Raw genomic sequence first — 14,846 nt, forward strand, 5'->3', positions numbered from 1 at the left:
CCCGCAGCCCCTGGGGAGGTTGACACAGAGGTCAGGACGCTGTGTCGGGGGCGAGAGCCTCCTGGAGACCTGCCGATGAAGGCCATATGGGCCAACCCTCCTCCTGCCCCCACCCCTGGAATGAAGGCGGGGAGCTGGGGGCCCCAGACACCCAGCCAAGGGGTCCAGGCGGCACACTTGCTGGGAAGGCAGCACCCGCGGCAAACAGGTGGGGAGGCGGGGGTTCGCCCCTCCCGCCACCGCCCAGCCCGCCCTCGGGGCCTGGGGCCCTCCAGATGCACGGCCGCCTCCCCACCTGGCACTGAAGCCACGCGGCTCTGCAGGAAGAAGTGGCCCCGGGGGTGGGTCAGTCCCGGCAGGGGGGCCTGGGCCCTGTGAGGTGCAGCCTGTGGGGCCCCAGGTCCTGGGACCACAGCCCAGGAAGGTGCGGGCCCCGGGGTGGGCCGCCCAGCCCCCAGGAGCCAGCCTCCATCCGGGCCCCTGGCTGGGATGCACCGTCTCTCTCTCTCTCTCTCTCTCACACACACACACACACACACACACACACACGGGCACGTGCATTCCCCTGCCGTGAGTACACACCTGGGCTTCCGGAGGGGAGGATCTGTCCTTACTTGTGGTGGCAGCTGGAAGTCCCCGTGGACTCTAGTCTGGCCCTGAGCCGCCCGTGGCCTGAGCTCCTTGCTGGGGCTGGTTGTGAGCCCAGCCTAGGGACAGGCCACCCGGCGAAGGGCCAGAACCCTCACGCTCCCTCAGTGTGGGGGTGTGGGGAGCCCCGTTCTGGCCCCCTGCTCCCCGATGCCCTCAGCTCTGCGTCCCCTGCTGGGCGCGCTCTCGGCTGGGGCCCCGCCCCGGCGGGCTCTCCGCCTGGTCTGGCGTTCCTCTGCGCCCACCCTGCACCCTCCTCCCTCCACTGCTGGCAGTAGCTTCTCGCTGTCTGCAGATAAAATGCTCAGAGCTGACATTCGGTTGCTGCTGGCTCCAAGCTGTCCGCCAGGCGCTGCCCGCGGGCCTCCTGGACACGAGGTCCTGAGCTGCTGGCAGGCTCCTGCTTCCCAGCATGCTTGTTTCCATGTGGTCCCCTCCTCCAGGAAGCCCTCCAGAGACCCTCTATGGAAGAGGAGCTGGCCCTCACTCCCTTGCAGGACAGATGTCTCCCGCTGAGTCCTGATTCAAAGCTGGCCCCAGCCAATGGTGGGGGCTGAGGGACGGGGGTGCAGGCCACGTGACTCAGAGCCAGCCACAGCCCCCTGGAGCACTGGCGGCCAGGCCTCCCCAGCCCTCTCCCTGCCAGCTGGGACAGGCGCTCAGACCTTGGCCTTGCCACAGGATTCTATCTTTAACTCCTGGACAGCCAATTCTTCTCTATTTTGAGAGAAAAAAATTCCACTCTGGAGTCTGGTTCAAAAAGTCCTCGCCCAGTTAGGCCAGTTCCCTAGAGAAACAGCTGGCTTTTGCCATAGTCTTGTGGAGGGGGTTGGGGGGGGCAATGGAGAGGAGAGACTAGGAGGGGGGCTGGGGGGAGGGGGGTGAGGGGGGGAGGGGGCAAGATGGGAGGGGGAGGAGGGAAGGGGGCAGGAGGGGGAGGGGGAGGGCAGGAGGGGGAGGGGACAGGAGGGGGAGGGGACAGGAGGGGAGGGGGAGGGCAGGAGGGGGAGGGGGCAGGAGGGGGAGGGGACAGGAGGGGAGGGGGAGGGCAGGAGGGGGAGGGGGCAGGAGGGGGAGGGGACAGGAGGGGAGGGGGAGGGGGAGGGCAGGAGGGGAGGGGGCAGGAGGGGGAGGGGCAGGAGGGGAGGGGACAGGAGGGGAGGGGACAGGAGGGGAGGGGACAGGAGGGGAGGGGGAGGGGACGGGGGGAGGAGGAGGGGAGGGGGAGGGGACGGGGGAGGGGGCAGGAGGGGGAGGGGCAGGAGGGGAGGGCGAGGGGACAGGAGGGGAGGGGGAGGGCCCCCCCCCCCGCGGCAGAGTGGGAGCAGCCGGTCCCAGGTGCCTCCTTGGGGGCTGCCTGGGGGGCTGGTGCGGGGGTGACCGGCGGGCCCGCGCCCCTGCTGCAGGAAGCTCCTAAGCCCTCGGTCTTGGCCGTCTGCCCCTCGCAGTGTGGCCGCACCTGGCTCAGGCCCTCGCCATAGTCGGTGCTGTGGGGAAGGGCCACGACGCGTGTGCACCTCCTGGGTGCTGGGCTGTTTCTGGTGTGATGGGCACACGCCTGGACACGTATGTGTGCAGTGGGGACCAGTCTCCCCAGGGCCCCGGCCAGCGCCCTCGCCCGACGGCCGGAGTGCACGCTGTCTGTGTCAGCACCGATGTCCGCCGCCGTCTGCGTTCACTGTGACCATCTGTGGGTGCAGAATCGTCTCGTTGGGCTTTCTGAGAGATTTTTTAAAAATTGGCAGACTTCATTTTTTAGAGCAGCTTTAAGTCTACAGGAAATTGAGCAGAAAGAACAGTGGGTCCCCGTGTAAACTCCCAGCAGACACACACCGTCCCCGGACGTCACTCTCATCCTCGCCGTCGGGTCAGCATCGCCTTGCTAGCACCAAGTGCGGCTCGCGGTCACCCTCAGCTCTCGCTGTCTCACGTTCCCGGAGCTCTGACGAGCGCACCACGAGGTCTTTGTACACTGACTCCACTGCCCTGAGGACCCCTGTGCTCACCCCCCGACCCCCACCCCGGGCCCTCAGCCGCTTCCGACCTCGCTGCCGTCTCTGTGGTTTCCTTCCTGCAGGACTTCGTTCAGAAACGCCGGTCAGACCATGGCATCCCGCGTGGCCCAGCAGCTGTGCATCTGCGAACCCAGCAATATTTACTGGGAGTCCTGAGTTTATCATCAAGGTTACAGGGCAGCCAAGGGGAGACTGTCCCTGCAGGAGCCGGGGGGTGGGGGCATCGCAGCCACAAAACCCACAGACAGCGGCTGAGCCACGTGGCCCCAGACGCGTCGGTGCCAAGGACAGAGGTGCTCCGGGGGCTCCTGAGAGGGGGAGGGGGGCAGGGCTCTCTGGGCAAAGCCCCGGGTGGATGGGACCTCAGCAGGCCCACAGAGAGTGAAGGCTGGCACAGCGGCCCTGCAGGGCTCTGAGAGGCGGTGGGCTGCAGATGGGGCAGGTCCGCAGGCTGGGGGCACGGGGCGCGTCTTTCCTGCCTGAAGCCCGGCGCCTGAGACCCCGCGGGGACGGTCTCCCCCACTTGACATCCGTCACGCAGGGCGGCAGGGCCGTGCTTGGGCCGCTGCGGTGCGCTGGGGTCAGGCGGGCGCCCTCCTGTGCCAGTCCGCAGGGTGGGAAGGAGCTGGGCCGGGTGTGGGCGGTGACCGTGGGCAGGGTCTCGGGGCCTGTGCCGCTGAGCCCCCCAGCTGAGAAGCCAGCACGCGAGTGAAGGGACGTGGGCCTCAGCTCCAAGCCCGAGGGGCAGGAGTGTCCCCCGGCACCGCTTCTGCGCGGGAGCACCCTGAGCCAGCCTCTCCAACTCCCTTTCTGCAGCACAGGGCCTCACCAGCACCCGGCGGCCTTGGCTCCAGCCTCCTGGTGGGGGTTACTCTTAAACGGGGGCCTGAGACGAGGGTCTTGAAGGGGCAGAGGCACCCATCAGAGCCCCAGGGCCCTTCTGATCCCTCCAAACAGTGGGACCAGGCGGCTGGGAGGGGAGTGTGGTGGACAAGCTGTCGCCTTCTGGGCGACACGGAGGTGAAGGATTCAGAGTCCCCACCCTGCAGCCTGGGCTCTTGAGAGAGGAAGGCCCCAGCGACAACACCGTCCGTTTCTGACGCCCGCCTTGGTCTCCGTCCGCTCCTGTGGAGGTGGGGGTGGTGAGCAGGGGCCCTTGGGGGGAGGCTGGCTGAGAGGGGAGGACGGTCGCCGGAAAGCCGGGGCTGCAGCCCTTGTTCCCACCTCCAGGCCCGAGGCTTTCTGGACACTGGCTCTGGGCGCCAAGCTGGGGTCAGACTCTGCAATTTCTGGGTCCTCCTTGGCAGGATGAGAGCAGGCCCCGTGTGGAGCAGCAAGGCCTGACAGCAGCCTCAGGCAGACTCACCTGGGTCCCTGGAGGTCAGGTGAGCACCCCCCGTCTCCCCGTGCACCCCCACCTCTACCCCTGTGCCCCTCCCCCAGGCTCTATGTCAGGCAGACCCTCCGGCTGCCCTCCTGAGTCCGCCCTCATTGTGGGGGTTGGACTTTGGCTTGAAGGTGGGAGGGCAGCGGGGAGGGGATGAGCCCCAAGGCTCCTCTTCCGTTGTCTGGAACCGACCCATCCACACGATGTGCTCAGAGCTGAGGCCGCCGGACACTTGCCCCTCGCCTCCAGGCCCAGCCGTCCGGAGGCCTCAGGCCCCAGATGCCCATGGGAAAGGAAGTCGGTGGCTACAGGGGCCATTTGAGGCCAGCGTGGGCGAGCTGGCAACTGGAGGCCTTAATTACCGTCGGCGCGGGGCCTCCAGCGCACCTGGAAGAAGAGCTGTGGACAGCTCGCCCAGGGCCGTTTGTGGGGTATCGTCACAAGCGCCGCCTCCTGTCCCCCCTCACCCTAGTCACTGAGACACGGAGTGCGTGTGGGCGAGGGGCTCTCTGCTCAGAGGAGCCGGTGGCCAGAGGATGGCTGCGGCCCTGTGACGCGGCTTCCCCGCCACCAGCGTGCCCGCAGACGGTCGGATACCCCGGCTGCCGGGAGCCCAGCCCATCCGCCCCTCTGCTTCCGGCCAGGGCCTCCCGGTTCCCATCACAGGGCCTGGGTGCTCCCAGGAGGAGCTCCGGGGCAGGCTCAGCCCTGGCTCCAGCATCGGGGGTGGAGGCCAAGTGAGGAGAAGTGGGGGACCGCCCGAGTCTCCCCAGGCCCCAGGGCTGTGCAGGCTGCAGGGGACGGAGTGTGGGCCCCTCCTGAGCTAGTGTGGGCCCGGGGATGCGTGCCTCTCAGTGCATCAGCTTCAGCTCAGTTCAGTTCAGTCGCTCAGTCGTGTCCGACTCTTTGCGACCCCATGAACTGCAGCACGCCAGGCCTCCCTGTCCATCACCAACTCCCGGAGTTCACTCAGACTCACGTCCATCGAGTCGGTGATGCCATCCAGGCATCTCATCCTTGTCAACCCCTTCTCCTCCTGCCCCCAATCCCTCCCAGCATCAGAGTCTTTTCTAATGAGTCAACTCTTCACAGGAGGTGGCCAAAGTACTGGAGCTTCAGCTTTAGCATCATTCCTTACTAAGAAATCCCAGGACCAATCTCCTTTAGAATGGACTGGTTGGACCTCCTTGCAGTCCAAGGGACTCGCAAGAGTCTTCTCCAACACCACAGTTCAAAAGCATCAATTCTTCAGCACTCAGCTTTCTTCACAGTCCAACTCTCACATCCATACATGACCACTGGAAAAACTATAGCCTTGACTAGACGGACCTTTGTTGGCAAAGTAATGTCTCTGCTCTTCAATATGCTATCTGGGTTGGTCATAACTTTCCTTCCAAGGAGTAAGTGTCAGCTTCCTCTCCTGCAAATCCAGAGTGTTTCCCTCCCGGGACACATTCATATTAAATGCTCCAGACTACACCTGAGCATAGTTGGTGCCCAAAAATGAGGACTGCTTTTTTGTTTACTAACTAGAAGTAGATAATGATATTTCCAGCTGCGTGTGGTCATCTCCAACCTTGAGAAAAAATCCTGTCTTGTTTTCCAGCTGAAGAAATCCACCCCAGCCCCGGTCTACCTGGGTTTCTGGTATGAATGGTGTGGCATTTGGTCAAAGGCATTTTCTGCACCAACTGATATCGTGACGTCCTGTTTCTTTTTCACCTTGCTGATGGAGTGAATTACATTCTAGGTTTTTCTACATTGAATAGACTCGCAAACTTGGAACAGATCCCACTGGGTTTTGGTGTCTAAATCTTTTTACGCATTGTTGGATTCAACTTGCTTTTATTTTATGGAGGACTTTTGGATCTAGGTTCATGAGAGACGTTGGTCGTGGGGGGTTTTGTTTGTTTTTCGCACTGTCTTCATCTTGCTTTGCCCTCAGGACCGTGCCAGCTTCGCGGAGTGGGCTGGGACGTGCTCCCGCCTGTGTTCTGGAAGAAACTGCATAAAATGGGTGTTGCTCCTTTTGCAAATTTTTGGTGGAATTCTTTAGCGAAACCACTGGGTCTGGGAGGTTCTTTTTTTTTTTTTTAAGGAAATTCTAAATTATCAACACAGTTTCTTCCCTGGTTATAGGACCATTCAAATCATCTGTTTCATCCTGGCTGAGTTTTGAAGGTGTGTGTTTGGGGGACTTTGTCCTCTTATCGTCCTCCTCTTGTCTGCTTCCGTCCTCAGCGCCTCCGCCCCCGGGGCCCCGCTGCCGGTGTCTAGGCCCTAAATGCGGCCCAGAACCGGGAGCACGCAGCCGCTCCTGCCGCTGCCTCACGGCCCTTTCGATGGCACTGACTCGGGCAGAGTGTTTTCCCCTGACACGGCCGGCTTCAGGTCTGGACTCCACTCAGGCTGTGCCTGGCCCAGGAGAGAGCCAACCCAAGGACACTCCATTCAGGGGTCGCCTGGAGACCCATGACCAGTACAACCAGGCCTCCAGGGGCGCGGGACAGTGGGAACAGGTCCCTGGCACGAACTTGGATGCAGGAACTGGGAAGACTGCTAGGGCCTCGTTTAAGGCCTGGACTCCAGCAGCAGAGGCCACGGGGGCAGCGGTGCTGAGAGAGGGAGCGTCCTCAGGGAAGCCCGCAGGGTCCTCAGGCGAGGGCGGCCCACCGAGAGCCCCCGGAGGCCGACCTCTGGGTCCCCCTCACCACTTCCACACGGCACTGGAAGGTCCCTGACAGCCCCCAAGGGTCACAGAGACCGTCACAAGCACCGCAGAGCCAACCAGAGCCTGGCATGAGGAAGACGCAGAAAGGAACCAGGGCCTCGGGCACAGGGGCAGGGCCGGAGCCAGGCCCCCAGGGCCGCTCACGGGCGTCCTCGGCCAGGCTGAAGGGCACTGCGCTGACTCTCCTTCCTGTAGCCCGGCCCGTCTGACCATGGCCTCTCCTCTGCGGGCCTCGGTGCCGGCCCCTGTACTGAGGGTGCCACGGCTGCCTCCAGCCTCACTGAGCACCAATATTGTCATTATCAGCAGAAGACGGGGTGCTCGACATGGAGCCCCCTCCGCAAAGCCTGGCTCTGTTTCTCATGGAGCCTCTGGACACATAGCAGGCACACAGGAAACATTCCTGAGCTAGTGACTGTCTCCAGCCGGGCCTGTCTCCACATTTTCTGAAGTTCTGCTGAACCAAGTCATCCATGTACCCACCTTCTGCCCATCTGTCTTCCCACCCTCCACGCACCCATCACCCACTCACCCATCCATCCATCCATCCATCCATCCTCACCCATCACCTATTCTTCCAGCCATCGATCCATCCATTCATCCATCCACACAGGATGTCCTCAGGGAACAGCTGCGTCCAGCACCTCTGATAAGGTGAGGCTTGTCACAGGCTATTGGCCCACTGCTCAGACAAGGGCACGGAGGCTTAGATACAGGAAGCGGCCCTGGTCTCCAGGCTGCCAGCCCCCCACTCTTGCTGGGAGAGCTGGGCTTCATGTCCTCTTACGGTCTGGCTGTTCCCTCGTGTCCAAGCCTCGTGTCCCCGGCCCTCCCAGCTGCAGACCTGTCTGTCCGCCCCCGCAGGCCGAGCACTGCCGCTGGTCACCAGCAGACCTGAGGCCGCAGCCTAAGTGCCAGCTCCTGGACCCCTTGTCCCAGGGGCCTGCACCCAGCTTGCGGCGGGAGACAGTGGAGAGTGTCCCGAGGAGGGGCGGTGGGGTGGCGGGCTGAGCGGCGGGTCCCGGCCCGTGCAGGGCAGGCCTGGCGGGCGCCGCCCTCCAGGAGCAACAAGCTGCTGCCTGCCTGCAGCTTCCGTCCTTCCTCCCGGCTGCCGCTGAGCCGACTGCGGCCGGGGGGGTGTGGGGGTGCAGGGGGGAAGGGCCTGCATCCCTCGGCTCCCCCCACCCTCCAGCAGACACCAGCCAGCCTCCCTCAGGGCAGAGCCCCCTCCCGGGCATTCCAGAGCAACACGCTCCCTCCTGGCCCACAGCGGTCTCTCCTGGGGCAGAGCACCCCGGTTCCCATGCCAGCCACCCTCCTGCCTCTCTGCCTGGCGAGCTCCTCTTTGACCTCTGAGACCCTTTGAGATGCTCCCGTCATGGGAAGAGTCCTGAGGAGGTGAACCCAGGGAAGGAGGGGCGGGAGTCAGAACACGACTCCAGGAGTTGCCCCCGCCTCCCCGCAAGGCCCTGTGCCCCTCCAAGCTGGCCTGCCCTGAGGCCCCATCCGGGGGGCTGCGTATCCCGTGCCTGGCGGTGTTTCTCATGGCCCCAGAAGGAGGCCGTGGCCTGGGCATGCACTAGGGTGGACATTCAGCCTGGGCGCCAGAGCCAGTCCCTTCGCAGGCGCCTCCCTCCAGGCCTGGGGCCTCCCCAGGAGCCACCCACCTGGGGCTTTCCTGAGCCTCCGAGCCTCCCTGCCTCCCTGTGTCCTGCCGCTCCCTGCCCGTGGGTTTTGGAGGTCCCGTCCCTCAAGAGCGGGCGACTCTCCCCCAGGCACTGGGGTCCTGACGCCCTGTGCTTGGATCTTACTGCCCAGAAGGTGGGAACCACCCTCTTGCAGAGAAACAGACCTTGGGGTCTGGATGCTGAGGGTCAGATTGGTGAGGGCCTCTGGGGTCACGCGACTGGTTGGGGGCAGCTGGCTGCAGCAGACCAGCCACAGAGCTGGGGGCCTGTCTCACTGGGTTCATTCCTGGAGGCTCTGCGGCAACACTGGGGCCCTTACGGCGTCTCCAGGGCCGCTGGGAGCCTTGTGGGGTCCAGCAGCCTGGCTGGAGTCAGCGCAGACACGGGTGGGCGCCTCTGTGGGGTTTCTGCCCCGTGGCCTCCCTGCAGACTCCGTGTGTGGGCTTCTTCCCTGGAGGGAGCAGGACCGGGGACAGGGCCGCGAGACTGCCCAGCATGGCCGTGCAGGGCGCCCTCCCGCCCTTCACTCACTCCAGGGTGCATTCTAGCTGGAGGGCGGCTGCCCCGTCCTCTCCCCAAAGCGAGGCGCTCCAGTGGGCATGCAAGTCCAGAGACCCTGCCAGCAGCCACTGCCCTCGTAGAGGTGTGCCCACCTCCCCACGGCCGCGGCCCCGCGCCCTCGATGGCACACACCCAGCTCCCTGCGGCGGCCTCTCTGCACGGGCCGCATCCCCTCTCTCCCCCTCGAGGGGCCCCTGATGGCCCCGGGCTGATGGCTATTTGCCCTTCAGCCGACCTTCATGGGCTGGGATCAGGGGTGGAAGAGACACTCAGACCCTGAGTCTGGTGAGGTTTCCACGCCTTCCCCTCTCCCTAGATCCTGAGGCCCCCAAGGGCCGGGACTGAGGCCCTGTTCCCGCCTGCGGGTCCCAGCTCCTGGCCCAGGCAGCCCTGGAGGGCTGGAGGGGACCACTGGGCTCTGCATGGGATCCTCAGATGCCCTGCTGTGACTGGGGGAACCGTGCGGACGTTCAGCAGAATGGGAAGGAGCCGGACCCAGAGAAGATCCTTGCTTTCCTCAGAGGAAAGGGGCGTGCGGGCCCCAGGGCTGCTCCAACCCCAGGCAGGCCCTGGGGCCCCGGAACCCACCCTAAAGAGACCCCCATATCCCGCAAGGGGGCACTCCCTGGCTGGCCCCCGTGTTCCCAGAGGAGGGGCCCTTCACTCCTCCCTTCACCCACTCACCCGGGCCTGCCTTTGTGCCTGCGTCTTCAGACAGGAGGCCAGGCCACTGACACTCAGACACTATTGGTGGGGCTATTTTTCTGAGCACTTTCCCCAGTGAAGCATATTCACCATTCCTGGACTTGTGAGCATGCCCAGAAGGTTGTGTTTTCTCAAGAAATGGAGGGAAAACGCACCCTCGCCGGTAAGACTTGGAGAGCTCGACGTGAGAGCAGGTGTCTCCATAAAAGTGCCCCCGCTGAGCCCCCCAAGTCCCCATCTCCCCGGGGTTTCCCTTCCAGCAGCAGGTGGACCTCGGGTTCCCCGGCCCCGCATCCAGCTTGCCGGTCTGCAGTGCTGGAGCACCGTCAGGGGGAGCCTTGTTGTGGGGAGCGAGGCCCTAGGGGTCAACGCAAGGCTGGGGGCTGGAGTGTCCACGGTGCCAGACGCAGGTCAGAACGGCGGGGCCGTGGGCCAGCCTGGAGTCTCTCCTCGGTAAAGCCGCGTCAGCCGCCTGCAAAGCACAAAGCCCTCAGGGACACACGTGCTCGCTCAGGGAAGGTGGCCAGGCCTCGGATGCAGGGACAGCGTTCCTGGGCCCCTGTCCTGCCACAAAACCGCTTGTCACACATGAAACAGCAGATTAGGAATTTCCTATTCTATTTTTACTGCGAAATTTGCACTGGCAAAGGGCGTTTGGTTTGGAAAAGCTCTCTCCCTTTTTGAGCTGCTTGGCTGCACATGAAAGGGTGGTCGGGCTGGGTCCCCGAGTGGCGTATTCACAGCCCTCACAGGCCTCTGGGACACTGATAAGGGATCAAAACCGCAGTACCGTCTGTTTTTATTACTCTAAGTAACCATTAAAAAGCTGGTGGAGGTGGGGGCTGGAGGATTTGCTGGGTTGAGAAAGTTCCCTGGGGTCTGGGCTGAGCCCCAGCTGGGGGCTGTGGAGGGGGCGTGGGCCAGCTGGAGTCAGGGTGCTGTGGCTTCTTGGCCCTGGATTGGGGGCCGGCCCTCAGCCCAGAGATGCCCCTTAGGCTCCGCGGGGGGCTGGGTGGGGTCTCACGTTGGTGAAAGGCGCAGAGGCTCCAGGCTTACTCCCCACAGGAGGTGACGCCCATCCGGGGGTCCACCTGCCCGGATGTCCTCCTGGACGCACCCTCTCGGCCTACATGAGCAGCCCCGGGGGGCGGGGAGCAGGTCAGCGGCGTGGGAAGACAAGGAGGTTGGGAGTCCAGGCTGCACCCACGATGGGGCGAATGTGGGAACTCTGCACCCACAGCCTTCTGGGGGTGCCCAGCAGCTGCGGCTGGCGGGGATGTACCTGCTCTCAGGACCCTCTCAATCCCACACAAGGGAGGGCCCAGGGCCTTGACCAGAAAATCTCAGTGATGGAGAGAAGTCTCCCTAAAACTTGAAGCTGCTCTCCCATTTCCACCTCTTGCTCCCTTGAATTTGCAGCGCTGGCCACTGCGAGGTTTTTACCCAAAAGTAAAATGTTGTGCAGTGGATATCTCTGGACAAACAAGGAGAAAAAGGAAAACTTCCAACTTCTTGGGGCAGAAACTTTCTCTCCGAGGGTGGGGCGTGTAGGCTGCTCTTCAGCCGTTCAGCTGGTCTCCAGACAAACGAACCTGCAGGGAGAGAGTGACTCGTTCAGTTGTAAGTCTGGGCTGCTGGGAGCTGGTGAGCTGAGTGAGTGTGCACACACACGTGGATGGAGACACCTGCACACTCGTGCACAGGCCCGCACCACACACATGCACCCAGGCTCTCAGGACACTGCCCCCAAATCCACAAGCTGGAGCAGTTTCAAAAGCGCCCTCCCTCCAGGAGCTGACGTGGTCCTGAGACGCCCCCAGGGAGCCTCAGGATAAGAGGAGCTGAGGGAGGGGCCGCAGCAGCCCGAGGTCACCAGATCGCACGGGGCCTGAGGCTCAGGACTCTCCGCTCAGCGCTCCTGCAGGACGAGACAGACACAGATTCTGGGGCTGCCCTCCTCACGTGGATGGTGTGGACACACAGACCCCAAGGGGAGCCGAGGAGCGGGGAGAGTTCGGGCTGCAGGCCCAGGGCCCCCGGGGCCTCCATGGGAGAGCGGAGCACCTGCTGGCTCTCGGTCGACACCCTGGACAGGGAGGCATCAGGGCTGCCGTCCGGCGTGGCCCATCTGTTCCCCCAAGTTCAAATCTGGCGTTGGCTCCCAGTCGCCCAGTGGCTTGGTCCCTTAGCAATCTTTTCTGTAAAGGGCAGTGAGAGCCACACCCCCTGCCCCGGAGTTAGCGGGCTGGAGGCGGCCTGCAGCGCATCCCCGCCGGGTGTCATCCGGGCCAGCCCAAGGGGCGGGGCTGTGGGGCCTGTTCCTGCCCACCCACCCGAGGGGCACCGGGCTCATTGCCTGGGCGCGAGGGTGGGCCGTGCCCTCAATGCTCCGATTACCTTCTGAGCCGCTGCGGCTTGCTCAGGGTCTTCCAGGAAGGAAGGCAGTGGAGAGTCACCTATTGTCTCCTCAGGTCCGTATTTCTCCTGGAATTGAACCAGCAACTTGGGCCCGAACTGGGATGCTCTCCTCACACGCTAAGGGCAGACGCCCAAGTGGCCAGGGTTCAGGGAAGGGCACTGGGGGAGGAGGCTGGTGCTCCCCTCCCACGCTGGACATGGGAGGGCAGGCCCGGCCCGCACTGACCAGCTCCTGCCCTGCCGCTGGCTGAGAAAAGGCCTCAGTCCTGAAGCTCCTTGGCACCTGGCCTGTTTTATGAGCCAAGCTGCCCAGCAGCCACAGAGGGGGCTTACAGGTCTAACCACCTGAACGTTTAAAACTTGTGTGTGGGAGTCAGAACTCGGAGGATGGGACGGCGCGGTGCGCTTGGTGGAGCCAGCGTCCCAGCCAAAGCAGGAGCGGCCACACACCAGTGATAAAAAGGGACGAGCGACACGGGAGGGCAAGGGCAGGCGCCTGCGGGTCCCAGGAGAGGGGAGGCCCACGCCCCAGGGGGTCCAGACACTCACACTCACACCCGCCCCCTTTCTGGGGAGGGGTGCCTTCTGGACTGAGGCCCTGAGGAGACTGTGGACATTGGGCTGGTAAGTTGGCCCAGAGGTGCCCTCTCGCACCTGCGCGGGGATCGTGAGCAGGGCCCATCCTCCTGGAGGGCAGGCCGGTTTCCATCGAGGGTGTGTTCCCTGGGCCTCGGGTCACTCCGATGCTTACACAGGGCTGGGACAATCCCGGGAAGAGCAGAAACGCCGACACGGGTCACAAGCCCACCAGAGGGTGGCTGAGGGGCCACAGTGTGCAGAGCGGAAGGCCCGCGGCTGCAGAAGAGAGGGCAGGGCTGGGTGTGCCGCCCTCGATGGCAGGGCCCCGCTGCGTGTGGCTGCGTGTGTCTGCGTGAGATTGTCTGCGAGGGTCACGCCAGGCGTGGCTGGCCCGTCCTGGCTGGTCACATGCTGAGTGGTGCAGCTGCTATGGGGGCCCAGCTGCAGTGACTTTGCTCCAAAACCTCGAGGCACAGTTAGTTCTGAGGACCCGCAGACCCCACGCGGTCGGGGCCCAGTTAGTCCTCCGTGGCCAGTCCCCTGCCAGGCCTGTCTGCTCTCTTTTTCTAAACCCCTGGCTGGGGCCTGGGCCCTCTGCTTGTCCATGGTTCTCAGATCTTTCTCTCCAACTTTGTACCACTTTGTCCTTTGGCTTTACTTTCTGGGCGATTTCTTCAACCTTGTCCCCAGAGCTTCCGTTTTACCATCGGGTCCTTATTCCTACGGCTCTCTCTTTCCTGCCTGCTCGTTCTCCGCGGTGCCTGGGCAGCGTCACGGTGGCGGTCTGTCCTGACATCCGAGACATTTCCTGACCCTGTCTCCTCCCTGCTCCTCTTTGTGGGCCTGTTTTGGACTGCGTTTCCCCGCCGCAGCCTGGGGACTGTGGCAGGCGCCCAGGCTCCAGAGCCGCATCCTCCTGGGTGGCGCTGTGTTCTGGGAAGACCCTCCTGCTGGAGATGAAGGTGCTGCTGCCCTGGGCCCTGTCACTTGCCTGGATTCCTGTGTGTCTTGTGGGTTCCAGCTCTCAGCTAGCCTGGCATCAGAGACCAGGTCGTCTAACAAATCTCCAAATCCTGCTGGTTGGCGATGGGGGTCCTGGGAGTGCGGACAAGGGCTCACCCAGGCTCACCCCGCCTGCCTCCCTTGGAGCGCACAGCGGCCGGGTCCTCCACCCCACGGGCTCTCCCCACCGCCCTGGCCTCCTGCCTCTGCGGGCGGCAGCCTGCAGGCGGCTCAGAGGGAGGAGGTGAGGTGTGTCCACCCCTGCTCCTTCCCCGGAAGCAGCTCTGCTTTCCAGAACTTGTGCTTCAGAACCCAAGGTCTGCTTATTACTCTAGCAGAGCAGGGTGGGCTTCTGTCCAGGTGGGCCTGGGTGGGATCCAGGAACAGCCACTTTATAACCTTCGTGACCTTGGCCACCCCCACGCCTCTTGGAACCCTGTCTCCTTATCTGTTTAATGGAAGCAAAAATCCCACCTGGCTGGGCTGTTGTGGGGCGTAGAGCAGATAACAGGCCATAAAGTGCCCGCTGAGGGCTTGGCACGCAGCTGGCGCAGCCGTGAGAGCAGCCTTTGTGCCCTTGTTTGTGTGGGTGTCTTATCTCCGCGGCCCGGGGCCAGGGCTGGCTCATCTCGCCGCGGCCCGCGGCTCCGCGAGGCTCGCAGGCTGGCCCCCCGGATCCGGGCCTGTGTCCGAGCGGGGCGCAGGGCGGGCCCCCAGGAATGCCATCAATCTCCCTGGCCTCAGGGCTGATCCCCATCTCTGAGAGGCCACCTGCCGCCCAGCGAGGCTGTCAGCCCCAGGAGGGGAGGCCTGTCCCCACAAGACCAGGCTTGTGCTGGAGCCGCGTCCAGAATTCCGCAGAGCCGCCGTGCCTGCTCTTGTCGAGGAATGTCCCCCTCCCCAGTGCCTGCCCCCGGCCCCCTCCACCGCCATCCCGCCTCTGCTCCCTGGGAGGACACGTCCCAGCCACAGACCCAAGTGTGCAGGGGGACCAGCGTCGCCCACGGAAAAGAGTGGCTGCATGAAAGTGAGGGCCGGCTGGCCGAGGACAAGCGGTGCTGGGAGAATCTGGACCCCGAGCCACAGGTGTGCACAGAGGCCCTAGATGCAGC

At 63.9% G+C, this 14,846-nt stretch overlaps 1 long non-coding RNA gene across 1 annotated transcript; it reads left to right on the forward strand.

Annotated features, from left to right (window-relative positions):
* The first annotated feature begins 3,893 nt into the window (after window positions 1-3,893).
* On the forward strand, window positions 3,894-6,086 carry LOC138429315 (uncharacterized). Its single transcript, XR_011252771.1, has 2 exons — window positions 3,894-4,048; window positions 5,143-6,086. It is a non-coding gene; the product is annotated as an uncharacterized lncRNA (long non-coding RNA).
* The last annotated feature ends 8,760 nt before the right edge of the window (window positions 6,087-14,846 follow it).

Source organism: Ovis canadensis, chromosome 24 (assembly GCF_042477335.2).
Source record: "Ovis canadensis isolate MfBH-ARS-UI-01 breed Bighorn chromosome 24, ARS-UI_OviCan_v2, whole genome shotgun sequence".
Lineage (NCBI taxonomy): Eukaryota > Metazoa > Chordata > Mammalia > Artiodactyla > Bovidae > Ovis > Ovis canadensis.